The sequence below is a fragment of the Ovis canadensis genome, chromosome X (genome assembly GCF_042477335.2).
Source record: "Ovis canadensis isolate MfBH-ARS-UI-01 breed Bighorn chromosome X, ARS-UI_OviCan_v2, whole genome shotgun sequence".
NCBI classification, from domain to species: domain Eukaryota; kingdom Metazoa; phylum Chordata; class Mammalia; order Artiodactyla; family Bovidae; genus Ovis; species Ovis canadensis.
In genome coordinates this window covers 9,891,859-9,918,714 of record NC_091727.1, presented here as the reverse complement: position 1 = coordinate 9,918,714, position 26,856 = coordinate 9,891,859, and the positions used below count along the sequence as shown (strand labels likewise).

The 26,856-nt window shown below is 41.5% G+C and overlaps 1 protein-coding gene across 1 annotated transcript in view; it reads left to right on the top strand.

The window, feature by feature from the left end:
* Positions 1 to 10,522: 10,522 nt before the first annotated feature.
* The window catches only part of MID1 (midline 1), a 413,412-nt gene continuing 397,078 nt past the window's right edge, over positions 10,523 to 26,856 (top strand). The window contains exon 1 of the mRNA XM_070289738.1: positions 10,523 to 10,773. The gene's annotated coding sequence lies outside the window, so the exon portion shown is untranslated. The remainder of the gene's footprint in view (positions 10,774 to 26,856) is intronic.

Sequence of the window (26,856 nt, the reverse complement as noted above, 5' to 3'; positions counted from 1 at the left end):
TGATTGGATTAGTGTCCTTATTGAAGAGGCCCCCACAGAGTTCCCTAGCCCCTTCCACCAGGTAAGGATACAAGAAGTCTCCAGCTCAAAAGAGGGTGGTCACACCCGGCCATGGTGGGAGCCTGATCTGGGACTTCTAGCCCATAGACCTGTGAAGAATAAATGTCTGTTGTTTATAACCCACCCAGTCTGTGGTATGTTATTAGAGCTGCCCAAATGGACTAAGACATTAGGTTTATCTCTTGTTTTTTCACGATTAGATTGGGATGATGGGTTTGGGGGAAGATACCAAGGAGGTGAAGTGCCCTTTTCATCACATTGTAACATGCTATCAGCATCACTTATCACTGCTAATGCAGTCTAGTTGATTTCTAATGTCACAGAATGCCCATTGCTCTTAATGTAAAAACAAGAAAATGCAATATTTTATATTTGCACTATAGCCTAACTTTTGAAACTCTTCCAGTCTTTAGTTAGGTTGCTGTTCTCTACCCCAGAATAGTAATGTGTATGTGACACATAGTATGTAATCCGTATTACTTGGTGACTGAATGAATATCTCTCTGTCTCCACCCTCATCTATATAGGTCAGGGTCCCTGGGTGGGAAAAAGAGACATCTTAGGCAACCTAGATACTAACCAGTCCACAGTCCAACCACTCCTATTGATTGGGTTTTAAAGAATGAATTAAAAATAACTTTGGAAAACTGGATACGTTTGGATACTTTGGATATGTTTTCATCCTCCTAAAAGGATGTTGGAAGTTTTCTTATGATTTATATATGTGACTGTAGTGTTGTAAGCAGTGCTAATGAAGTGGGAGGTAAGCATGTAGGAGTTCAGTGATGCAGACCTTGGGAAATAGGGAGGCACTTTAGAATTAGTATTTTCAAATTGCTTGTTTTCATGGCATTTGAGAATTTCCCTCCTTTGTGGTAAGTTGCCATCTCATTAAAAGGGAAACTCTCAACAACATCATCTCAAAACACCTGCCTCACCACATGGAAAGAGGCAGCCTTTTATGAGCACTAGCTTTCTTTTCTCTGTGGTTTTACCGAGTTTTGAGGCTTTATCCAAAGCAGTGGGTTTCTCGCTGCTGTCAGACGCAGTTGCAGGTTGCAGAGTAAAGTGAACTGTTTAAACATTCAACTTGCTGAAGTGTTCAGACCACTCATTCCCTCCAAGCTAAGTTGAAAAGGCCAGAATGATCACTCACCTTTGCTGATGGCCCTGGGGGCATGGAGAATGTTGAAGAGAGAAGCTAGGTTCTCTCGTGCCAAGACCTGTGCCTCCAGAAAAATGATCTGCCAACTGTGGAGAAGTGAGGGGGCAGGCTGATCCAAGGAAACACGAGTTTCTCGTATTTCCTAGTCTTTTCTGTATTGGCAGTTAATAATTTTAAACTGTCCTGGCATTTTGCAAGCAATTTAAAGGCTGCGAATCCTGAAGTGTGGGGTGTTTTGTGGGAGTGACCTGGGTGGGGAACTCTGTCATCCTAGTCTTCTGTTTTGAGAGTAAACATTCTTGACTAAAGATAAGGTGCAAAACACCCTCTCTCCTTCATTGACCATGGGCCCCAAATTCAGACAATAGGTCTGTGGGGGAAATAGTGAACAATTTTCTAGCCTTTGTTCCTCCTCGGTTTCAAAATATATGAAGAAAACCATGGGTGACACAGAGGGCTTTCATAGGGACCCAGATACCGAAAAATCACTTTCAAACTGAATTTCAAAAAATAAACTCCTCAGGACAATTCATACACTCCAGCAAAATGGGTGTTTGGGTACTTGGACACTGAATTGCACAGGAAAGGTTTCTTAAGATAAGCATTTGTGTTTCAAATTTCCCCCACTTGGCTCTTTATGATAACAGCTTTCATAAATAGTATAGCAGTTGAAACATTTATTATTGGAACAGAAATGCAATTACATGCAGATGTTGTCCTGTGATTCATTGCTTTGTGCTCCACACATTTTCAAGCTGGAGGAAGAACAAGCAGGTCATCAAGTAAATGCTCTCGGCTGAGCTCCACTTACTCTCCTGACTTGAGTTATCTAATCTCTTTTGTGAGTGTTGCCACAATCTCGTCCTCCGTGGCCCTTCTTGGCAGCGAGTTTCATTGTGCAGTTACTCCAACTACCGTCAAGAATGTCTTTTCATCCAATATAAACGTTCTTTCCTTAATCCAAACCTGGTTTTTTCTCCAATATTCCTGTTCTGAGGCATATAAAAGGACCACCCCATTTAATTTTTTTTTCAGTTTGTTATCATTTTTTTTCCTTTTGGCAACGTCAGAAAGTGATCCAAACTGTGAAGGTGATAACATAGGACAATTGAGATGGAACCACTGGAGGTGGGACGGGTGGTGATGTCCTTCCTGGTTGTCATTGGTCATGGATGGCCTCTCCCCGGAGGAAATTTTGCATACATTCTGAGGGTTTAGGGGCCACTTTTCACTTTCATGCACTGGAGAAGGAAATGGCAACCCACTCCAGTGTTCTCGCCTGGAAAATCCCCGGGACAGGGGAGCCTGGTAGGCTGCTGTCTATGGGGTCGCACAGAGTCAGACACGACTGAAGTGACTTAGCAACACCAGCAGCAGTGAAGACGCCAAGTGTATCCGTTTCCTATTACTGCAGTAACAAATTATCACCAGCCTGGGGCTTCCCTGGTGGCTCAGACAGGAAAGAATCTGCCTGCAATGCAGGAGACCCAGGTTCAATCCATGGATTGGGAAGATCTCCTGGAGAAGGGAATACCCACTCCCATATTCTTGCCTGGAAAATTCATGGATATAGGAGCCTAGTGGGCTATAGTCCATGGGGTCACACAGCTAAGCTACTAACACACTTCAGTGGATTAAAACAACTCAAATTATTTTCATACAGTTCTTCAGGTCAGAAGTCCAACACAAGTCTCAGTGGACTAAAATCAAGGTGTCTCCAGGACTGTGTTCCTTCTGGAAACTTTAGAGGAGAATCTGTTCTCAGCCTCTAGAGGCTGACCCCATTCCCTGGATCATGGTCTCCTTCCTCCATTTTCCAAGCCACCAGTAGTTAGTCAAGTCTCTCATATGACATTGTGCTTACACGGATTCTTCTGCCTCCCCCTTCCACATTTTAAAGACCTTGTGATTCCTTTGGACCCACCTGGATAATCTAGGCTGATCATCTTAAGGTCAGTGATTTAGGAACCTTCATTCCATCTGCAACCTTAACTCCTCCCCCTCATTTAACTTAATATATGTGCAGATTCCAGAGACTTGGATGTGTACATCTTTGGGAGGTCACTATTCTGCCTACCACATGGAACAGAGCATTTCAGGCAGTGGAAGAACATGTGCAAAGGCCCTAAGGTCTGAACAAGATGGGTATGATGGGGGAAGAGAAGGAAGACCAATGTGGGTGGACATAATGCTCTGAGGTTAGTCTGGGGAAGGCTGGCAGAGGTCAGATTATGGAAAGCTCAGTGGGCCATGGTATGAAAACTAAATTGTGTTCTGGTCATAGGAGGAGACCGCTAGAGGTTTTGAGCAGGGAATGGCATGATCTGATATATATTTTTAAAAGATGGTTTGGGCTGCTCTGTGAAAATAAATTGTGGAGAGGCGAGGGCAGAAGTAGGGAGAACAATTGAGAAGCAAGTACAGGGAATTCCCTGGTGGTCCAGTGTTTAGAACTAGGCAGTTTGACTGCTGTGGGCCCAGTTTTGATCCCGGGTCGAGGAATCAAAGTGAGAAAGTGAAAGTGAAGTCGCTCAGTCATGTCCAATTCTTTGCGACCCCATGGAATGTAGCCTATCAGGCTCCTCCATCCATGGGATTTTCCAGGCAAGAGTGCTGGAGTGGATTTCCATTTCCTTCTCCAGGGGATCTTCCCAACCCAGGGATCAAACCCAGGTCTCCCGCATTGTAGACAGATGCTTTACTGTCCAATTAAAAAAAAAAAAAAAGAAAATTACAGTGATCTAGCTCAGAGGTTCTCAACAGGGGGCAGTTTTGTGCTGCCAGCCCCTACGGAACATTTGGCAATGTCTGAAGAGACTTCCAGTTGTGACTTGTGTTTAGGGGGAGAGAGAGTACCACTGGGATCCAGTGGGAAGATGCCAGCGATGCTACTTAGCATCCTACAGTGCGTAGGGCAGGCCCCAGCACAAAGAATGATCCTGACCTGTGGTGCGGAGGCTGAGAAACTGGAAGGGTTGGAGGCAACAGGAAAGACGTGGTCAGAGCATGCATGCTCAGTAGCTCAATCATGTCCAACTCTTAGCGACCCCATGAGCTTTAGCCTGCCAGGCTCCTCTGTGCATGGAATTATCCTGGCAAGAATACTGGAGTGGGTTGCCATTTCCTTCTCCAGGGTTTGGACACACACTCACCCATAACTAGGCTTTAGCTTTCAGGGCTTTATCAAAGAAGGAAGAGGCTGGGGGGTTGACTTCAAAGCAGACTAGATTGAAGAGGAGGGGGCTGCGTGGGGCACATGGCTGGGGGTGGAAAGGAGAGGTGATTTTCACAGTGCTGGGTTTCCCTCAGGCAGCCAAAAGGACACACTGCAGCACTTCCATTGCATCTTGTAACAGCTATCTTGTCCGAGTTCCCATTATGTACTTGGTGTTTCTCATAGTCTAGAATTATAAACCCAGGGAACCCAGGTCCTATTTTATTCTCCATCATCACTAGCTTGGTAACATCAGACAACTGACCTAACCTCTCCTTGTCTCCATTGTCACCATTGGGTTTCCCAGGTGGCTCAGTGGTAAAGAATCTACCTGCCAATGAAGGAGACTCAGGTTTTATGCCTGGGTCGGGAAGATCTCCTGGAGAAGGAAATGGCAACCCGCTCCAGTACTCTTGCCTGGAAAATCCCATGGACAGAGGAGCCTGGCAGGCATGATTCAGCTACTAAATAACAACTGAAAAAGACAACATCTGCTTTATCAACCTCATCTTGTTACAAAGAACTTGGGAAGAAAAATTAAAGCACAATATGTATATATTCTGCTTTGCAAATTTTTGTTCCCTGTAATTTCATTATCATAATCCTTCTTTTCTAGGTTTCATTATATTTTTCACCATTAATATTTTTATACCTGAAAAATGATGTAACTGATAAATATTTAACACATTGAAAAGGCAAATTATATTTTAGATTTTATTTCCATGACATTTTCAAGGGTCACATAGTCCAGTTCTTTCTGAATATTTAATAAGGAAACCAGTGGAGTAACATTATTGGCTAATTTAATTTAATTTATTTCACCAATTTATTCACTAGCACCTGTGTGTAAAGGACTATTCAATGAACTAGGTCAAAATAGGGTTCCTCTTGCCTCTGGGCATGTGCAATAAATTTGAGTACCTTGTCATTCTGAGACAGTTCTCATAACGTAGAGACTAGGGGTCTGCAAAGTGTAGCCCAAGGTTGGCTGCCCAGTTGTGTGAATAAAGTTTTATTGGAACACAGCCACACACATTCATTTCCATATTATCTGTGGCTGGTTTGGACCACAGTAGCTGAATAGAGTAGCTGCAATAGAGAGGTGTACAGCTGGCAAAGTCAAAAGTATTTACTATCTTGCCCCTCACAGAAAAAAATTTGCCCACTCCTGACCTAGGGCACTTAAGTCTTTTTTTTTTTTAATTTTTATTTTTACTTTATTTTACTTTACAATACTGTATTGGTTTTGCCATACATTGACATGAATCCACCATGGGTGTACATGCGATCCCAAACTTAAGTCTTTTGGAAATTTCAGCTTTTGCTTCTGAATTTGCTTTGTTTTCTTATTTCTAAAAATGTGAATATCGAATAAAGAAATATTTTAAGAATGCCTATTTCCCTGTGTTTACATAGCTTACATCACCATACCACAGGCTTTACAAGTAAAAGTGCTAAGCTACCAGTATATATTCAACTTATAGGCTAATAATGGCCCAATATAGTTTTCCTCCCATCCGTTTTGTAGATCTTTCATTCCCATCCTTTATTTATCACTATTGAACCCAAGCTTCTTCCTTAACGTTATTTTCCCCCATCTCTTCAAGGTCATTTTGAATTATAACACAATCCTCTGAGGTGTTAGCTATCCAATTTGGCACCATCTGCAAATTAAATCAACTTGTCCTTTATTTCATCACTCAAATAACTGATGGAAATATTAAGAAGAGCCTGCCTCTGGACATCCTTTTAAAATGTCACTGTTTCCCTCAAGGTTCTGCCAGAACCATTGATAATCTGAGTCCACTTTTAAGCTCTCACTCCTCTGGCAATTGGATCTAGTCAGTGATGACCAAACCTCAGATGCCAGTCATGATACCATAGTGGTCATGAGCATGCCTACTTACTTAACGGACCCATTCCTCTAAGCGGATGGGTTTGCCATACCTGTTGTGTCTGCTCATCATGTATTCTGGTTCTCCTGTCTTGCACTGAAATTAAGGAGGGCTGGAGGACTTGCTTTGGCCAGTGAAAGGTGAGCGGAAGTTTGCATCCTTTAGGGAGTGAAGTTTTGAAAGGCACTTCATGATTCACCAGGTCTGCGTTTCCTGTCTTGGCAACCGTGGAAGTATGTGTTGAAAGGAACCTTCATCAGATTGGGCTCCTGAGTGACTGTGAATAGAGACCCCTCCCTAGAGATCTGCATGGATGTGCAACACGAGTGAGAAACACACCGTTGTTGTTATAAGCCACTGAGACCTGGGGGTGGCTTGTTTCCAGAGCATAACCTCACCCATCTTGCCTGATAACAGCTCTTGAGCACCATAACGTTTTTCTAGAAAGCTCCATTAAAGCTCAGGACCATTCTTTTCCTATGGATCCTTTTCTGTGTACATCCCTTGCAGAACCTTATCCACTGTGCGTACCACTTAAATGTTTATTGCATAGAAGTTACTTAATAATCGATCGATAGATAACTGGTTAACATATTTAGGGAATCTTTTTTATGCTTTTTCATCCTGTTTTTATATATGTGTGTGTGCTCAGTTGTGTCTAACTCTTTACAACCCCATGATCGGTAGCCCACCAGGCTCCTCTGTCCCTGGGATTTCCCAGGCAAGAATACTGGTGTAGGTTGCCATTCCTTGCTCCAGGGGATCTTCCCAGATGAGGGATAGAACCCACAGCTCTTGCATCTCCTGCATTACCAGGTGGATTCTTTACCACTAGCGCCACCTGGGAAGCTGTATTATATATGAATTAATGATAAAAACAACTCCATGTACATCCAGCTTCCTAAGCACCTTCAAGGTATTTTTCAATTGAATGCCCTGGTTCTCCTCTATTGTTTGATATAAGGATATAGTCATTATGATGGAGGTTTTACCTTCCCTAATATTTACTTTAAGTTAACTCAGCCCAGATTCACCACTTCTAATCATGGTAAGACTGGCCTCTGGCCACTGAGAGTAACCTGCACTCACTGTAGTGAGAGAATGAGCTTAGGCATTTGCCTATTAATACTTCTATATTGGGGCTTCCCTGGAGGCTCAGATGGTAAAGAATCTGCCTGCAGTGCAGGAGATGCAGGAGACGTGGGTTCGATTCCTGGGTTGGGAATATCCCCTGGAGGAGGGAAGGGCTACCTATCTACACCAGTATTCTTGCCTGGAGAATCCCGTGGACAGAGGAGTCTGGCAGGCTACAGTCCATGGGGTCACAGAGTCAGACACGACTGAGTGACTAACACTTTCCTTCTTTTACTTCTGTATTGATGTGGAGCTTCAACGAAACATCCTTCTGTTAGGAGAAATTTAGGGAAACATTAGAGCTTCATATTCCATAATATTGATGTGCACAGGCTTTCTTTAAGATGTAGTTGGGACATGCCTCACTTGCTCCTCGTTGTATTCCTGGGACCTAGCAGAATGCCCAGACCATAGAAGCATCAAAAAATACATAGAATGATTTGCATTTAATACTTTCCTTCATCTTTGAGATAGGCAGCCCTTTTTATTTCTGTTTTGGAGGTGAGGCTCAGAAACATTACAAGTAATTTACCCAAGGTCACACCACGAAGAGATGGAACCAGAATGGGAGCATTCTGCTTCTCAGGCATTTGCTCTTTCTTGGATAGCATGGTGCACCCAGGCTTCAGTAGAAAGAGCAAATGTTCTGGAGTCTGATGGACTGAGATTTGAATTATAGCTCAGCTACTCATTAGTTATATGTCACTGGGAATTTCTCAAATCTATCCCCTGATGTTTTCTTTAAACCGCAATGATATTTTCTCCCCTTCAAGTAGGTCTTGTATTTTATTTCATTTCCCATAAATGCTATTTTGGGGGCATGGTATAATGATTCAGCTGTATGTACTCTCTCATTGGGGTCCTCTATGGTTAGGTTGAATTCATGTTGCTTCCCTGACCCTGTCTATCCCAAACCATTTCTTGAGGCATCCAAGATGGATTTAGCAGAGGGTTATATTCCTGCTTTGAAATAGGCTACTTCCATATCCAAATTTCATTTTGACCTTTCAATTCAATAATTATAGCCTAAAATATTTTATGTTTAAAGCCCAAATGATTGTTTGCTTAGAATTGTAAGAACAAATTTGGAGGCCAGCTTAAGACACTTAAAGGTTTAGCCTGCCCTGGAGAAAAAATGCATTCTTTGTCTTGCATCAACATGTTAATAAAGTCTAAAGTTCCTGCACAAACAGAACTTGCTTCAGCGGGAATTATAAGAACATAAAGGGTGCAGGATCATAAATGGACTATATTAGTGAAAGCCATTTACCTAGCATGGCACACAGAGTTTTATTTAAGATTAATGAAAAGCCAATAAATAGAAAACACTAATATTCCTTCCAGTGGGGCAGTCAAGATGAGTCTTAACTTGATATCATAGAAATGTGTGTACTCTGAACAGAAAAACATGTGCAATATTTGCAAAGTTATATTTTCATAATATTTTATAACCCAAATTTATATTCAATAAAAATGCACCTAATATCTCATTTCAGGATCATTCTGGAGTCAGGTAAAGGCAATCATTTTAGCAGTAAGTTATGACTTCATAAAAGAGTATTTTAATCAGTTGGTATGTTACCTTTAAACTCTCTGGACATATAATTCTTAAAAATGATATTTGAACATGGAAATCTGCCATTTGAATGTTTTTCTGTCTCTTCAAGTTGATTTTATTTTTGAAAATTCTATTGGAGGTAAATTCTAGAAGATCTGAGATTTTGGAGCTGCCACAAAATGGATCATGAGACTTTAGACCAGTCACTTTATCGCTGCACGTCAATTTTGTTATCTTGAAAAGGAAATAATAACACACGCTTGCTGTAGAGATATAGAGGAAAATGGTATGGAAGAGTCTCTGCCCAGTGGAGAATGCCCCTGTGGAATGTGTGTGTGTGTTTGTTTTGCAGTCTCCTGCTCTTCGCAGAAACCCTTCATGATTGGTTTGTGTCGTGCTGACTTCGGTAGCCTGTAAACATTCATTCTCTCCCCTTCCCTGAGCAGAGACCTAAGACACAACGCTAAGCTATTTTTGCTAAGATCCACACTACTCAAGGAGCAATCAACCAGTGGATGAAATAGAAACAAATGATTCATTTTAAGATAAGCTTTATTTAGCAGGCAGTCTTCACCTCCAGCACTCAGATACTAAGTCTTGAGTCTGTTCATAGTGAGACTTCAGTGGAATTGGTTAGACTTAAAAAGAATTATTACTTTTCTCTACAGGCCTGTGTAGAGAAGAAGAGCCAATTGTAGCCAAATGTAGAGGAGAAGAGCCAATTATTAGACAATGGATGTGTTACATACTTACATTTAAAAACTGTTTTGAGCCTAGAGTTAAACCTTCCACAGAGTACTTTTAAAGATACATTTTCTTATCTTCTTAAGTCTAAGAGGTTGTTTAATTTTTTTTTCCATGTAATTATGCAAATTCACAAGTCTTAGATTTCTTTCCTGAAACCATCAAACACTTCAATATTTGGGCTCAGGAAGGTTATTTCAGGGAATAAATAGATATTATGTGTCATTTCACCCATTAAAAAAAAGTGTCAATTACTGCATTGTAAAAGGAATAAAGTCTAAATGATCTTATTGTATTATCTACTAAAGACCTGGAAAAGTTGAATAACTATTAGTTACTATGTTCCTATAAGGCATTGAGGGGCCTTACTTGATAGAGGTTTATTCGTATTCGTCCCATCATATGTTCTATTCACTTCTTTGAAAATAATTTCAAGAAAAGTTATCCTGGTTTTAAAAACATAAAAGACAACTGATAATATCCTATGCTTTGGTTTTCCTCCCTACAGTGCCTTTATATAATAGAAGGCCGGTCATAGCTCATGATATAAAATACTAGCTGTTGACTCACAGTTACACTAGAAGGGCCAATTTTACAGACTGCTGGAATAAAGATGATTTTAATTAAATTGCACAAATCCCTTTGTACTGTAACCAAAGCCTCTTCAGGCTGGCTGACGCTGAGCCACTCTGGCGTGTGTAGAGTTAACCAGGTTACCGGGCTTCCTAGTTAACTTCTTTCACCAGGAATGCAATTCGTGTTTACCTATATAAGGAAACCTGTTAGGCTGACCTGAGTTTGGCGGATTTTTGCGCTGACTGGGAGGCGTGTGAGCACACAGCCCAGAGACGGGGAGTGATTCCGAGCTGGACAGAGCAAGCTTCCTGATCGCACCAGCCATTCAGCTGATCCGAGGCAGGCTGCCTGGAGGACTTACAGGTTTGCCTCTTCCAGATCACAGTTGAGGAACAAAAACCCCGTCCTGGGAAAAATGGGGAAGCCGGTGAGTCTTACCGATCTCTCTCTGTATGTTGCTGCTCAGGGGCACGCCTCGCTGGTCTCACCCAGGAAGTGGAGGCAGAGGCGTCGCTCAGCCTCTCACCCCACAGCTCCTTCCTGAACAAACACCAGGCTTAGCGAATACCTCCAGACAACTTTTCCTTCCTGTTTTGTACCCCGAGAATCCACAGAGGCAGTGATTTTCGCACCTTAAGAGTGTTTTGGTGGTTTGAGGAGGTGGAGGGGGGGGGGCGTTGGCTTTTTTTTCTTTTTTACTACTCAGGAGTTTCTCTCCTACAGCGATGAGCAAACTTTCTCATCTTTGTTGCTCTCCACGGAGTGGAAAGAAGCCCTGGGGTGCTTCGCAAGAATGCCGAGCCCCCAAGGATGTCAATAGTAACTTTAAGTGGGGTTCCAAAAACCACAGGCGAAGTGATAGTCTGTAGAAGTGCAATTTGTCACAAAAAAGGCAGTCTGAAGGTATCATTTTTCATTCATGCGGCAGCAAAAATCCTTCCATCCTGCACATGTAATAAAGGACACCTTCTGAGACACTGAGAAAAGAAAGAAGCTGAGCTGAGCTCTTTGTTCTAGACAATGTAAAGAAGCCCACTCTTGCGTTTTGACAAGTTAGCGTATGTCTATTTATATATAAGGCAGGAACTATGTAGAAAGGCTTTATGTCAAAGGCATTGTGGTCGATTGAGTTAAAATTTGGCTCTATTCTATATGTGGACAAAAATTGAAGTCTGAATGTAATTAAACTGGGAAATGTGAAAGTGTTTAACAGACTTGCAGGGGAATTTTAGTAATACTGCGGAATGCTCAATTATAAGAGGCAACTGAATGAGAAAGAAGAAAAAGCCGTTCCAACTGAGTTCGGGGGCTTAGGTGAAACTTTTGAAAAAAAAAGTTTATTTTTGAAAAATCTAGTATAGCCATCCAAAATAATTTTGGAATGGGGTACATTTTTTTTCCCCTGGCAAGGTGATTTTCTTAATTCAGTGAGCTTGGATAATTGTTTTGAATGATTTGACTTTTCATCTTGCAGAGAAATATTGTCATTTTCTGTCATGCAGAGTGACTTAATCCTAAGGGTTTGGGGAGCAGGCAAGTGGCACACAGACCCAATTTCCAATATGTCATATTAAGAAATTAGTTTCTTAAATTAATTTCAAGAAAAGCAACCAGCACAAACAAGCAGGTTTGAGCGAATGGCCACTTTTTTTAAAATTGCAAGTCATAGTCCTTTCAATAGTGAGGTTTAATACAGAGATTGGCAACTGCTTATTCATAAAAACAAAAGCTGTGGCCAGTTTTATTTAGAGCTCTCAACTTGCAAAAGCCTTACTATTTGCAGTAACACAGTTTAAATGAAACCTGCTCATCTCAATGAGAATGGAACCAAGAAAAGCAGTGTGTGTGTAAGACAGCAGATGTCTTAGTAAATAAATTTCATAACACAAGCAGCAGAACTGAGGAGCCTAATGCAAATGTTTTAAAGCTTGTTATCTCCTCACTGCTGCTCAGAAAAAATAGGAGTCTTGATATTGTACTGCTTTCGATGGAAATCAGTAACCCAGGAGACACAAAACACTTTTAAAATATACGGTTAATAACAGATGTTTATACCTGGTTGTCTCACCCTGCTGAAGAGATGGCCCCCAGCCAAGTCGACTAGCACGTCCGCTGTTTTTTCTGTGAGTTGATATGTACACAGTTATTATACACTAATTACATCAACGGCCAAGGGAATATATAACTAGAAAGATAAATCTGTCTCCTGGTTGGGGAGGGCTGCGAGTAAGCTTGGGTTTGGGGAATCTCATGTTTAGAGTTCTTCTTGCCAGTGGCTGATGAATTACTGTTAGTGACTGGGATCCCTGACTGCTGAATTTACTTACCTCTGGTTCCTGGGCAGCTCATTTGGGGGTAATAAGAGTGATTATTGTATTTAATGCTTTGGTATTCATAGAGTCCCAACAGGATTTCTTCTTGAAGATCAAAGTTATTTCAGGGTCCAAACTAATCCTCCAGTGAAAGGCAGGTAAGGTGCAGCGGTGCCGCATTAGTTGTTTTCCAGTCACTGGTGCTGTGTGTTTAGGTCTATGAGGTGTTAGTAAGTGTCCTGGTTAAGGAGACTGAAAAATCATGGGAGGGAAAAAGCAAGTGATGGAACCTTAATATTGTCCTTTGCTCATATATATTGTGATACTCTAAAAAGTGCAGCATATGAATTATGATTTGTTGCAAATGTACCTGATGGATCCTTTTGGCCTGATCATCCTGAGAAAGAGTCTCTAAGGCAAAGCTTTCTGAAAGATGGGCCATGGGGTACTGGTAGATGATGAGCGAGTTGCAGACATGCCCAGAAGTTGATCCCCCTTGGCATCTGGGTCATCAAGCTGTGCCTGGGATGGGCATATCCCCCTGAGGGTTATCTATGGACCACTTAGTTTCCTCAGCTTTCCCCAATGCGTTGTACAGATAGGATCAATTTCTGTGTAAAAGCTAGGAAACTGTCTTTGATAATCCAGGCCCAGAATATAGACAGAGCCAGGGAGAATTCAACTACTGCATTAAAACCTGAGCCTCAAGGCTCAACATTGATGAAACATAACCTTATTCTTTTTTATCATCTTTCATGTTTTCATGGGGAGGCCGAGGTCCTCTGCATGTCACTCAGTTTGCCCCCTTTGTTCTATAACAAAGTTAAAGAAGTATCGGGGTGTGTGTTGTTGTCATTGTCATTGTTTTTCTATTCTTAAAGATCCCCTAGAAAGCTGATGGCAAACGGTTTCTCTTGGTTTCCTTTCTAATGTTTAATCATCATTTATTCTTTTTCTCAAACTGCAATCACAGTTTGCTTGGCTAAAATTCTCCTGCCACCAGTGTGGCCTGGTCCAGAGGCAATGACACAAAAGAACCTTGTTTCCAAAGTTATTTATTAAATGTAAATTCTTTCCTTAGATACTGTACCAAATTTGTACACAGCATTCCTATCCCTGGTGAACTTTCTCTGGCTTTCTCTGCCTACCATTTGTCATCAATTACCTTTTCAAAAACATTTTGCATTATTAATTCCTGTTACATTCATTCAGCAAATATTTATTGAGTGCCTTTTGAAGTCCTTTGCTAAGTATTCAAAAGGAAAAGCGGGTATATAGGACACAGATGAATTTAAACCCAGTCTTCATGCAATTGGTAGCATTTCTGCAAAGAGTAATTTCATTGCCTACATGGTGTGCAGCATGAAGTACGATTTGCTACAAACTTACTCAACCACTTACTTTTTGGCTGATCATCCTGAGGGACATTCTTGAAGTCAAAGCTTTCCAACTGGTGAGCAAAAAACAGGTTAACACACAGGTCAAGATGTTCATGCTGTCAAGATGTTCACCAGATAATTTCCACGTCAGAACATGTCCAGTAGATGCCAACAAACTTGGTTACTTACAGAAGAAAGATGCCCCCTTGCTCCCCACAGAGCATCTCTAGATAACAGGGAGCTGGGTGATACCTTTTTCTGTTTTGCTAATGTATTTTTGAAGACCACATTTTCTTGGATTGTGAGGGGTTCCTAGGGCACCATGTTAAGAAGAGAGATTTTCAGAGTACTAGGTAACTTCAGAGTTTTATACTGGCTTTTACCCCTGGAAAGTACTAATTGACTAGTGATGATTCTTAAGAAGCAGGCAAGAGCATCTGCTGCTACTGCTAAGTTGTAGATGTAAGGCTTAGAATCAGAGATCATGAATTAATAACTGGTTTGCACCAGTAGGGGGTTTCTTTGGTGGCTCAGACAGTAAAGAATCCGTCTGCAATGCATGAGATACAGGTTCAATCCTTGGGTCGGGAAGATCCCCTGGAGAAGGAAATGGCTACCCACTCCAGTATTCTTGCTTGGAAAACCCCATCAACAAAGGAGCCTGTTGGGCTACAGTTCATGGTGTCACAAAGTGTCAGACATGACTGAGCAACTAACCCACACTTTTTGCGCCAGTAGGATTTTGCAAGTATCTCAGGCGTTAGCAAACCAATTTAAAATATATTTATATTTGAAAAAATCTTGGCTGGTGAGGTAATAGACATGACTAGACCAGGACTTCTAGTTAAATGTAAAAATACATTTCCATTTTTTAATTAATTGCTTGCAGTCACATATAAGGAAATCTTCTGTGAGTGAATCTTTTGGAGAAATTGAGTTGCTTTATATATTAATGCTAAGGGTTCAGTTGATTTTATTTTTTATTTAAAAGGAAAATAAAAATGGATAGCAGTGCTTTGTGAAATGGAGAATTCTCCAGTGTGCGTGGTACTTACCTAATAGCTGGATCTGCATAAAGAGTGGCTCTAACTGCTCCCACTCTCTTGCAAGTTGCTCTTCACTTGTCTAAACTTGAGACGGAGATGAAATTAAGCAGAACCTCCTCAATTTGACAGTTTGAGTTTTAACACGTGACAGAATAGGAATTTTGGTCAAAGGGCCGGAGCCAGGAAATAACTGCCTTATTTATAGGTATTGTTCCACAGCAGAGGCCTTGGTTATTTAAACCCAATTTATCCACACACACCCCACCCCAAGTATCTAATTGTGCAGTTATTTAGATCTGTACTGACACACTCATCATGTATTGCCTTGGGGACCGAAACTGTATATAAACTACTAGAGAATGGATAACGAGTTTACTCGAACTGATATACTTGGCTTAAAGCTAAGAAACAAAAGAATAGCAGTGTTTCCCAGGTTTATTCCAAGGTGGTGGATGGTGGGTTTGGCCAAGTCATCTTAAACTTCTCTGGGATTCAATTTCCTCATCCATCACTGGAGACATAAATACACAGTTCACTGGACAGTTGTGAGTATTGACAGCACCTAGCACAGTGCTGGGCAGGAGGCCAGTCAATAAGTATTCATTGGATGTGAAATGCATGGGAGTGGATGAGGCATTCTTAAGTAAACAATTAAGAGGTTGAAGAAGTAAAAAGCAACCATTGGTGTCCCCTGTGTACTTTTGCCCACTCGGTAATTTAAAACCTGCTTTTCAGTGAAGCATGGTATACTTTCTAATGTCTCATACCAGGTCCCCTTTTCTTAGTGTGAGCTGTTTGTCCCTTATAGGTTTTGCATTTGACACTCTTGTTATAACGGCTTCTTCTATGGCAATCTATGTTACCTCAAATTTAAGTCTCTCCCCCCCCCGCCCCTTTTTAAGGTGTTTTCCCCAAAGTAACACATTTTAGAAGCAAAACAAAAAATACTCATTTTGCACTCAGTAATTTGATAGCTTGCAAGCTTTCCAACAGCACTGGTGGGAGGGACTGGACTAGTAAATTCATGGATAAAATTCCCTCGTTTTGTGGACAGTAAGTAGAACATCTCCCTGGCTTTAGTTCATAACAGTGGTCTTCCAGGTGTCTTGATGTGTTAGGGTCCCTAAGGTATTTTGTCGCCAAGGTTATCCTCAGATCCCACCCTCTTTGTCCCACTCTTACTCATTACATCCTGCCCCAGTGGAATATGACATTTAATCTTATATTGCTCCTATGATGTGGACAGGATGTGTCCTGTGGACTAATGTGCCCTGACAAGAGTTTGCTCCTGGCTAAGGCTAGTGGGGACCAAATGGTGCTAGTTTGATGGGGAAGCAGGGAAGCTGTATTAGTCAGCTCAGGCTGCTATGACAAAATAGCACAGACTGGGTGGTTAAATGGGCTTACCAGGTGGTGCTAGTGGTAAAGAACCTGCCTGCTAATGCAAGAGACATAAGAGATGCACGTTGGATCCCTGGGTCAACAAGATCTCCTGGAGGAGGGCATGGCAATCCACTCCAGCATTCTTAACTGGAGAAGCCCATGGACAGAGGAGCCTGGTGGGCTATAGCCCTTGGGACCGCAAGGAGTTGGACATAAGTGAAGTGACTTAGTATGTATACACAGGTGGTTAAGTATCAGGTGTTTATTTCTCAGAATTCTGGAGACTGGGGAGTCCAAGATTGAAGTGTCAGGAAATTCAGTATCTGGTGAGGGCTCTCTATCCAGGTTGTAGATAGGTCTCTTCTCACTGTGTCCTCACTTGACAGAGAGACAGCAATCCCTCCCTCTTTTTATAAAGGCACTAATCCCATCATGGAAGCCCCACCCTCATGACCTCATCTTACCCTAGTTACCTCCCCAAGGCCCCATCTCTAATATCATCACATTGAGGGTTAGGGTTTCAACATATGGATTTGGGGATGGGGGCACAATTCGCTCCACAGAAGTGGCTTTATCAAGACATAGATCAAGTGACTCTGTATTTCTGACTTATTTTCATTGATCTTGAGATATCATCTATTGTAAGATACATCATTAAGAAAGAAAAAAATCTTTTAAAATCATAACAGTGTTTTCTTGGCATTGAAACATTTTATACTACATTTATGGAAAGAATTCTTTTAGACTTTGATGCTGGCAAAGGTTGAAGGTAAAAAGGAAACAGGGGTGGCAGAGGATGAGATGGTTAGATAGCATCACTGACTCAATGGACATGAATCTGAGCAAACTCCAGGAGATAGTGAAGGATAGGGGAGCCTGACTTACTGCAATCTATGGGTCACAAAGAGTCAGACATGACTTAGGGACTGAACAACAACAAAACTGGCTTATTTTGACCAATTTTTTAAAAGAAAATCATGTCTTCCGCCTGTGCATACATAAAATGAAAAATGTGGCAAGGCAACTGTTTAAGATTCCAGCTTTCCTAAATCACGTTTCAATCAGAATTGTCATGTGTACACTTTTCCACACCATGCTATCATGCTCTGTGCCAGGAGATAGCATTTCTTTTTAGGGGGCATCTCTACTGTCTCTGAGTCCCTACCAAAAGATAACAACCAGAACTATATTTCTTCCTCTAATGATCCTACCTGGGAATGCAGGTATACCCACCAAGTGACTACACTTGTGAGTGAGCTAATTCTTTAGCCCTTCTAACACACGTCCACAATTGTGTTCAGAAGCAACATTCTTGGTGGCTTCCACTGATCTCCTAGATATCTGCCCAGACCACTTTCCTCTAGTCCCACCTGAACCCAAAGAGGATCTCCCCCTGGCCTGGGGGAGCTCTTCCTCCCTTTTCATTCCTTTGAGAAGCATGTGACTTCTCTTCCCTGGATGTGGGGGGCTGATTTCACATAATGCCTAGAGCTCAAAAGAAGTGAAAAAAGTACGAACTTCTGTGACCAAGAAGGTTCATGGGTGGGCAATGACAGTTATATCAGGACCGCCTCCCAGGCAGCAAGAATAAGATAACTCCCAGTGTCAGCCTGGTTAAACTGGAAAGCACTTACCCTGAGAACTCATGAAATAGAGTGCATCTCCCACCCTACAGGGATGCCTAAAATCTCAGCATTAGAGAATGATTTAATTGTCTGTTAAGGCATCAAGAGTGTTTTAGTAGAAATGAATGACTCTAGAGAGAGCAATGTGTAGTTGCTGTATTTACTGCTTTGGCATGCATTTCATCCCCATTAAGATGAAGTAAGAGCAAGAGCCTGTGAAGATGGGACAAGGAATGGGATGGGGATGAGGATACAGGAATGGAAAGAAAGCAGGAAAAGAGCAGAGAAAAGAAGCTCAACTTTCAGTCAATGAAATTTATCAAATCCTTGGTGTGAACCAGGCATCACCCTACATCCTGACACTAAAGTGCCTACACGTAAGGACCTACCTACCCTTCTAGTGTAGGAGACAGGCATCAGCGACATAGCAGGCCAACAAGTGTGAAAGTCTTCCCAGAATAAAAGCATAGAGTATAGTTATATGTTCCCATGAGATTGTACTGGAAGGATTCAGATAATCAAGGAAAGTCAGAGAAAGCATCCCCAAGAAAGGGATACTTCAACCCAGAGGCACTAGGACAGGATGTGAGTCAGTGTTTGGAGGGGTAGGAGATGGCCAGACTATATCTGAGAGTTTTCAGCAGTCAGGAAGATTGCATTGACAGCATCCTGGAGACTCAGTTGGGGAGCTTCAGAGTGAATGTGAGTGAGCCTAAGAAAGGGGTCCAGGGAAAGATGATGGCTCAATGTACTAGTATCACGGAGGTAAAGAGAAAGCAAGGTGGATGGCTTTTAGTTATATTTCAGAGGTGAAATAGATAGGTATTGGTAATGAGTGGGACATGAGCAATGATGAGGGATCAGGAAATGTCATGACAAACTCTCAGGAATCTGGTCCATAAAACTAGAGGAATAAGTGTTGTCATTAATGATGTAGAGAGCAGTGAAAGTTGACCTGATTTGAGGGTAGAGAGAGGAATCATTTGTAGTCTGATGAAGTGGAAAATGAGTCTAGCTCATCCATTTACTAGCATTGTGATCCTAAGTTTCTCTGAACCTCAGTTCTTCCATCTTTAAAAATGAAGCCATAAACATTCACCTCACAGTGCTGCTGGGACAATCAACATAACTTCATACGTGCTTGAAGTTCCTTCCTACATGAGTTACTATGATCACTCCAAAACTGAGCAGCAGTGAAGCCTAGAGGCAGAGTGGCTATTTTCAAGAACTTTCTAGGAGGTGGGGTGGTGTGTAGGAGTTTTGACAGCTGAGATCTCAACACTCTGTAAGTTTACCCTAGTGGAGTTTCTCCTTGTTGATAATGTACAGGGCAGCTATTAGCTTCATTTGTCTGGTGAATTCCTTCTATTTTGTTCCCACCCCCTCTCCTCCTCTCTCTCAGCCTGGATCAAGGGAACCCATAGAGGAAGAAGGTACATTGCTTTTCTCAGCTGAGATCCCTTATCGCTTGTAAAGAGGACTAGAGGATTTAGGAAAATGTAACCCGAGAGTTTGCACTAACAGATGAGCACAGTCGATTAGCTTCACACTCCCTGTAGGCTTCGGGTGAAGACTTTCCCATTCTGTTTTCCTAGCGTCAATTTAGCGAGGGCATTTTATACGACATATGTAATTCCTATGCCCTTGAGTGACCTCAGCACATTCCTTTCTGGCTTCCAAATAGCCCCTCATTAAAGGGAGCCATTAGGCAGTGAAAGCTGCAGCCAGTGGTTGAGGAACACACTGGAGTGGGCAGGTGAAGGGGCAGAGGGGGTTAAGCTCTCTGGAATCCAGGTATTAACTTTCTTCTCTGCAGGTGTTTTGACCTTGCAGGATCCTAACTACTACCAAACATTTCCCCCATTGCCTGGCTCCGTTTCTTTCCCTCGTTCTTGCCACACTGTTGTCTTTTTTATAACCATGTTTATTTCTCACTGAATTATCAGAGAGATTATTTCCCATCCAGACCCCATTCAGTTATTTTTCCTTGCAGGAAACACTTATTTCCATATAGAAAAATGGGTGGGAGAGGGTGGGAGGCATTTTATTTCATTGTTTCACTTGTTTGGGGTGGAAGAAGGTGACACATTTGTATGAATTTCTGGATAACGAAATTAATTTACGAATAGCTTCCCAGGTGGCAGTAGTGGTAAAGAATTCACCTGACAGTGTAAGAGACAAGAAACACAGATTTGATCCCTGGGTCAGGTAAATCTCCTAGAGAAGGAACTGGCAACCCACTCCAGCATTCTTGCCTGGGAAATCTCATGGACAGAGGCACCTGATGGGCTCCAGTCCATGGGGTCACAAAGAGTTGGACAGGACTGAGCATGCAGGGTCTTTGCATAGATAACTAAGTTGTTCTTGATTCTCCATCTGGATATTTGAGAGTTGACTGTATACACCAAGGCAGCAATTGGGATGTGCTAGAGGAGTGGAGAAGGAAGTGGAGTGGAAGCTCTTATCTGAATTAGAAGTCTTAGGCAGGCTTTTAAGAGCTTCCTCTTTCCACTACCTTCCCTGCCTTTATAATTTTTTTCTCTATGTGGTCCATTTGGATGCAAATGCACTTAAGATATAAGAGCAATGTAAAAAGGCACTTCTAAATCCAAATTGTGTCTCCCAGAGGGGCTGCCATTTCACTTCATAAAGACCCAGTTGGCTTTAGTTTTGCTGAGTTCAAAGCAGGGGTGTTCCATAGAACTTCTAATTAGCATGTGCAGTGGTAGTGGCTCCAAGTCTGGAGGTCTGAGGAGTCACAGTGCAGTAGCAGGAAGCCGGAGCTAGGCAGTGTCAGAGAGTTCACTTTGCCTGTGAATGTAGTTACCTCCCAGTAAATCATTTGCCAATAGTTCAAAGATTAAGATGGAACCTGACAGAATGATCCAAAGAGAAGGTCACAGTATAGAGAAAGCACATCAAACATTACAGTGAATGAAAAACAGTGAGAACTTCTGTTTCCAGGCCCCTAAATAAAATTCCTGCAAAGATAAAGATGTGAGCTTTGCACACCATCAGGCCTTCTGGTCTGTTTATCCTGCTGAGAAAGGCTTAAGTTGGGGAGGAGGAAGCTCTCTGCCAACAGATTGTAGGTCATAAATTAGTTAATAAAACCTGTCCTATGTTATCTCTGAAACAGTCTATTTTATATATACTTGTCCATTTGATTTAGTTGTTTCCCTGCTTACTCCAGGCTGTATTTTGGTAGCATAAGTCAATATGTGAGTTTTAGATTATCCAAAAGTTTATTTTTAAATGACCTGCCTTCTGTGGGGAAAATAACAGTAATGTGTGTGTGTGTGTGTGTGTGTGTGTGTGTGTGTGTGTAATTTATTGCTATTGATTGGGAGTTTCACAGTTAACTTTAGATTTTATATGTATATACATATATATATATGTGTGAAATATATATATTTCACATGCTGCTGTTAAGTCACTTCAGTCGTGTCCGACTCTGTGTGACCCCATAGACGGCAGCCCACCAGGCTCCCCCGTCCCTGGGATTCTCCAGGCAAGAACACTGGAGTGGGTTGCCATTTCCTTCTCCAATGCATGAAAGTGAAAAGTGAAAGGGAAGTCGCTCAGTTGTGTCCGACTCTTCGCAACCCTGTGGACTGCAGCCCACCAGGCTCCTCTGTCCATGAGATTTTCCAGGCAAGAGTACTGGAGTGGGGTGCCAGTGCCTTCTCTGATATTTCACATATATAACACAGTTTCACAATATGTAACACTAGTTATTCCAGTGAAATGTGAATATTGTTATATGCCAACATATATTTATTTTTTTATCATAAAGTTAATTTTTATTGCTGCTTTCAAGACCTATTCAGTCTTCATATAGTTCCTGTAGAATATTTCCACATATTACCATTAGTACAGCCAGCTCTTGTTTTATGTATTATAATCACTATGGATGATAAAGCAACACTGTGGGTATCTATGTACGTATCTGTGTGCCAGGGAAGCCCTGTATGTTTATTACATATATACAAGCTACATCCCCTTTGAAAGTTTCTCCCTATTGAGAACAATAAGTAGGCATTGTTGACTGATTTTTTTAAGTCGGATGAAATATATAAGAAAAGAAAATGTCACGTTTTTTAAGACCAAGTATAATGATTTAGAAGTTACCAAAGAGGTCAGGGGTAAAAAGAAAACAAAAAATAGTAAAGAAAGAAAAGAAAAGCAGGAAATGAGAGAGGAAGGGAAGTCTCAAAGCAGCAAAAATCTACTCTCCCTTCGCCAATCAAGCCTGCCCTCCATCTATAAACAAAAGCCTAGCAAACAAGCAGGTGAAGGACAAAGGGATCAGGAGAAAAGACTTCCCTGGTGGTCCAGTGATTAAGACTCTATGTTTCCAATATAAGGGGCATGGGTTTGATCCCTGGTCAGGGAACTAAGATCCCACATGCCATGCAGCACAGTGGAGAAAGCTGTTTTTTGTTTGTTTGTTTGTTTGTTTTTTAATCTAGTTAAAGAAAAGAGGCAAGCTAAAAATTGCTAGAAAATACTGGGGACCAAAGAAAGAGAACACAAGAAAGGGTGAGAATGAAACTTCAGGGTGAATGCTTGTACAGCTAAAGCAAATGGGCAGAAAAAGCCAACTAAAGAAAGTAAGAAATAGGGAGGTAACATTAAAAATCAAAAAATATGAAACGAGACAAAAATGGTCATGGTGCTTGAGCTGGTGGGGCTGAGAAGACATTGTTTTCTAGGTGTCTTGCTGGGAAAGAGGATAAGATGGCCCAGAAATGAAAGCAGGCAGGAGTGGTGGAAGACAGCAAGCATCAGGTGAAAGGGCCGCATGACAAGACAGTCAGCCAAGGGGTACGTCCCAGACACTGGCTGCAGAATAATATCCTGGAGAGGTTCGTCTCCACTGCAACCGAGCCCTGGAGGTGGCAGGACTTGTCTGTTGTTGTTTAGTCACTCAGTTGTGTCCAACTCTTTGAGACCTCACGGGTTGTGGCCCGCCAGGCTTCTCTGTCCGTGGGATTCTCCAGGCAAGAATACTGAAGTGGGTTGCCATGCCCTCCTCCAGGGGATCTTCCCGACCCAGGGATCTAACCCACATCTCCTGATGGACTGAGCCTGATGTGTTATAGTCCATGGGGTGTCAGACACGACTGAGTGACTAACCCTTTCACTTTCAGCAGGAATTCTAGCTTCTTAGCTGTGATGTGCTTCAGAGGAGGATGCCTATTTCTGATTTAGGAAATGATTATTCTAGGGCAGTGAACAATGGTGGCCTAAAGAGTTAATCCTCCAAATATTTTTCACATTCCCAGGAGTCATTTATTGAGCCAAAAGTACCTGGCTTAATATTTATTGAACACTTTGTTTCTGAAGGGGAATGGGAGGGAGAAGAGTGTCATATTTGAATCTATTTCCACCATCAAGCTTTACCCAAGTATCCAGTGCTTGACTCTCTAACTGCCAGGCTTAGAGCCTACCCATGAAATTCCAAATCCCGTCTCTTGTGGGTTTGGACTCGCTCGTTTATTTTTACTGTGCTTCGCTCATAATAACTTATGTTTGTAATTCAGCAACCTGAGGAATTGTTTTTATGGCACGTTTGGATCTTGCAGTCACTCACACGTTTCAAGGTCCATTGCAGGAAATGAGTTTGACACAGCATGTTAACAGTGAATTATTCATTCTTACCTGCAGCATTCAGAGCAGCCCGGGAAGGCTTCCCAGTTGTTGAGTCAAAGTTATGTACCCGTAGTGCAAACTCCAGTGGACAGTTGTGAAGATGGCAAACCTTACTTTGATACAATGCCACAGCACCTCCATTAGTGCCCTGGTTAAAATGCAAACATCTGGTTGCTTTTATGGCCCATGTGTTCCTTAAGACGGTCTATTTCTTGATGACGTCAGTCATTGGAATCAAATGACTATTTTTAAAGACTCTTTTAGTGTTTCTCTGAAATGATCGCTTCTTACATTTGTTTAATAGATCATGAGCCCTTCAGGTACACAAAAATTGTAGAGATCACATCTTCTACTCTCCTGACTGTTTGCAAGGATGACATTGTGACTCAAGGATCCTGGGGTGCTGTGGAATGTGTTGACTTCTGGGGTTGTGCGCACTGTAGATTTTCATTAGCATGTCATGTCAAAAGGAACCTCACGCTTCTATTTACTGAGTGTGGGGCAGCTAAGCTGCTGGTTTGTGCTCACCAACCATGACTTTGTGGATTTGCCTAGTTAAGTTTGTTCTGCGAGTGTTTGCTATTTCCTCCCCTGCATACTTATTTTACCTGGCTGTGTGCCAGGCAATCTACTTGCCCTCCATACTGTGCTCGTGTCCAGTGCAGATAAGCTTCAGGCTGACAAGGACCGTCACCTAAATTCCAATGAACTGCTGTATGCAGGGCCTTTTGGGGGAGGAATAATTTTATCTTTACTTTTAATGGCAAGTGAAGGTTTGAAGCCAATGAGACTGCTCAAGAAAATGAGAGTCATGAAACAAAGGCTCTACCAATGGGATAAGTAGAATCCATCACTGATGATTTCATATTTGAAAAAAGATTGGCAAAAGATACAACAAATAATAAAATGGATCTCCTTAACCCACTGATTGGAAAGGCTTGGAAGGACATGTCTGAACATACTGGATCCTATAACTTGCAGAATGTTACAGACTAGGCCAGCTAGATGAGAACTGTCGAAGCATTAAATAAAATATGGCTCTTAATCATATCCTAGGATTGCGTGGAGACAGGAACCCTTCATGGAAGTCCCAAGAGAGAATATTAGAAGATGATAATTTAAGGATTATGAAAGTTCCTGAAATTTGCCAAAAGAATTAAGACAGGCCTAATTGGGAACTCCCAGGAACCAGACAGAGCAAATGAAATATTAGGTTGTAATGATTTCTTTCCATTTCACATCTATTTGTTTCTTATTCTCTCTGGGTTCCAAATATTGAATTTATGAAAGTGGAAGGGAAGAAATGAGTGTGCACTAAAGGGAAGCAACTAGGGGTGAGGAAAAACAACCCCTTGCCTCACAACACACAGAGTCAGACATGACTGAAGTGACTTAGCAGCCGCAGCAGCCTCACAACTGGGGAGACAGGAAGAATGAAGAAATTTGAGGCCATTGCATGGAGTAAATGGAATAACTACAATGTAGTGTTGAGGAAAAAGAATATAGTGTTCTATAAGTCACAAATAGAAGGACATGAGAAGGGAGATTAATTACAATTCAAATTAATTTCATTTAATTAGTTGAAAAGATCAGATGAATGGTCTTCAAACCTTTTCAATATTTCTGAGTATTCCTTTCCTCTCTCCCTCTCTTCCACACCGCCCCCCAACACACACAGATGTGCACATGATGCAAATTACCCACTGTAAATAAACCAAAATGAAACTAATACATATGTGTTATTTCCCATCTCAGCTAAGGAAAGATACAGAAAAGAAGAACCTGCTTTGAAGAACATCACTAGCTGTTAATGCCCTGTTAGGAAGTGCACTATGGCATTGAGGTTAGGAAAACAAGCCTATGAGCCATGCAGATCTGCAGTAGAGTCTCTGTCATGCCACTTCCTAGCTGAACTGCCTACTCCTAACTCTTCATTCCTTGACCTTGGTTTCTTTTACCACCTATTTGCCAGGGTCATTTGCTAAGAGCAAATTAGATGTATGTGCAGTGTCCTTCACAGAGTAAGTGTTCAGTCAGTACTGGCTAAGTATCATACCCACTATATTCCTTGAAAGTGATGGCCTGATGTTTGATAAATGTGAACTATGGAATCGTCACTCTGAAAGACCGATCTTGTAAAACACACTGCCTCTAGGGAAGAGGATGCCTGCTAACAAGCTTTTGACTTTGTTGGTTAGTACTGCTTTTACTTCAAAGCACTCAGAATTGTTTAGACTTCCTTCAGAGGTGCATGGGGTTGCAGAGAGTCAGACAGAACTTGGTGAATGAACAACAACACAGAGGTTCATGGACTTAGGCAGGATCTAGAATCTCTCCATTAATATAACTAATGAAAAGGATTAATAGCATGTTGAGACAGTGACCTGTCAGAGTTGAAGATGAACATTTGTTTTTGATCACCCTGTATATTCAGTTCACAACGAACAACTTTATTCCTTTAAAGAATCTTTCTGAAACTAGATCAGCCTTAAGCTTTGCATGCAAAACATTACTCAATAAATTTGAATTAATGCTACTAATATATTCAGTTATTGCCAACAACTGTTGTAACATAAGTTGACTCAAAACAAGTTTTAAGAATTTTGCCTGGTGACCAATTATTCTGTGAAATATTTGAACATATTAAAATCAAAATTAAAATTTGTTTGGAAGGTGTTATTTTACCCAGCCTAGTTTTGTATTCCCTCCTGGATCAGAAACAGATTAGCCCTTTAGAAATCTGTTAATATGTGTCCTGAAGACACACTTCAAGAGGGCAAAAACCCTACCCAACAACAAAATCCTATTCCTATAAATATGCAAAGATGTCAGCAATATTGAATGAAAGAAATGAATATGTGTAGCCATTTCCTTTTCTTATCATTTTCAAGGAAACGTTCTTTTGATGGGAAACAAAACTATGTTGAAGTGTTCCTAAGATTTTTTATAATTGTATATTTCCAAAAGACTTCACTGCTGAAGTCTACGTATCATAAATGCTTAATTTCAGTTTTTCCTCCTCTTAAATGACAAGGCATAGATGAATGATTTATTTGCTTGTTTTACTAAAAGGTGGATTACAAAGCTTATATCCCTCTCTAGTATTTTAT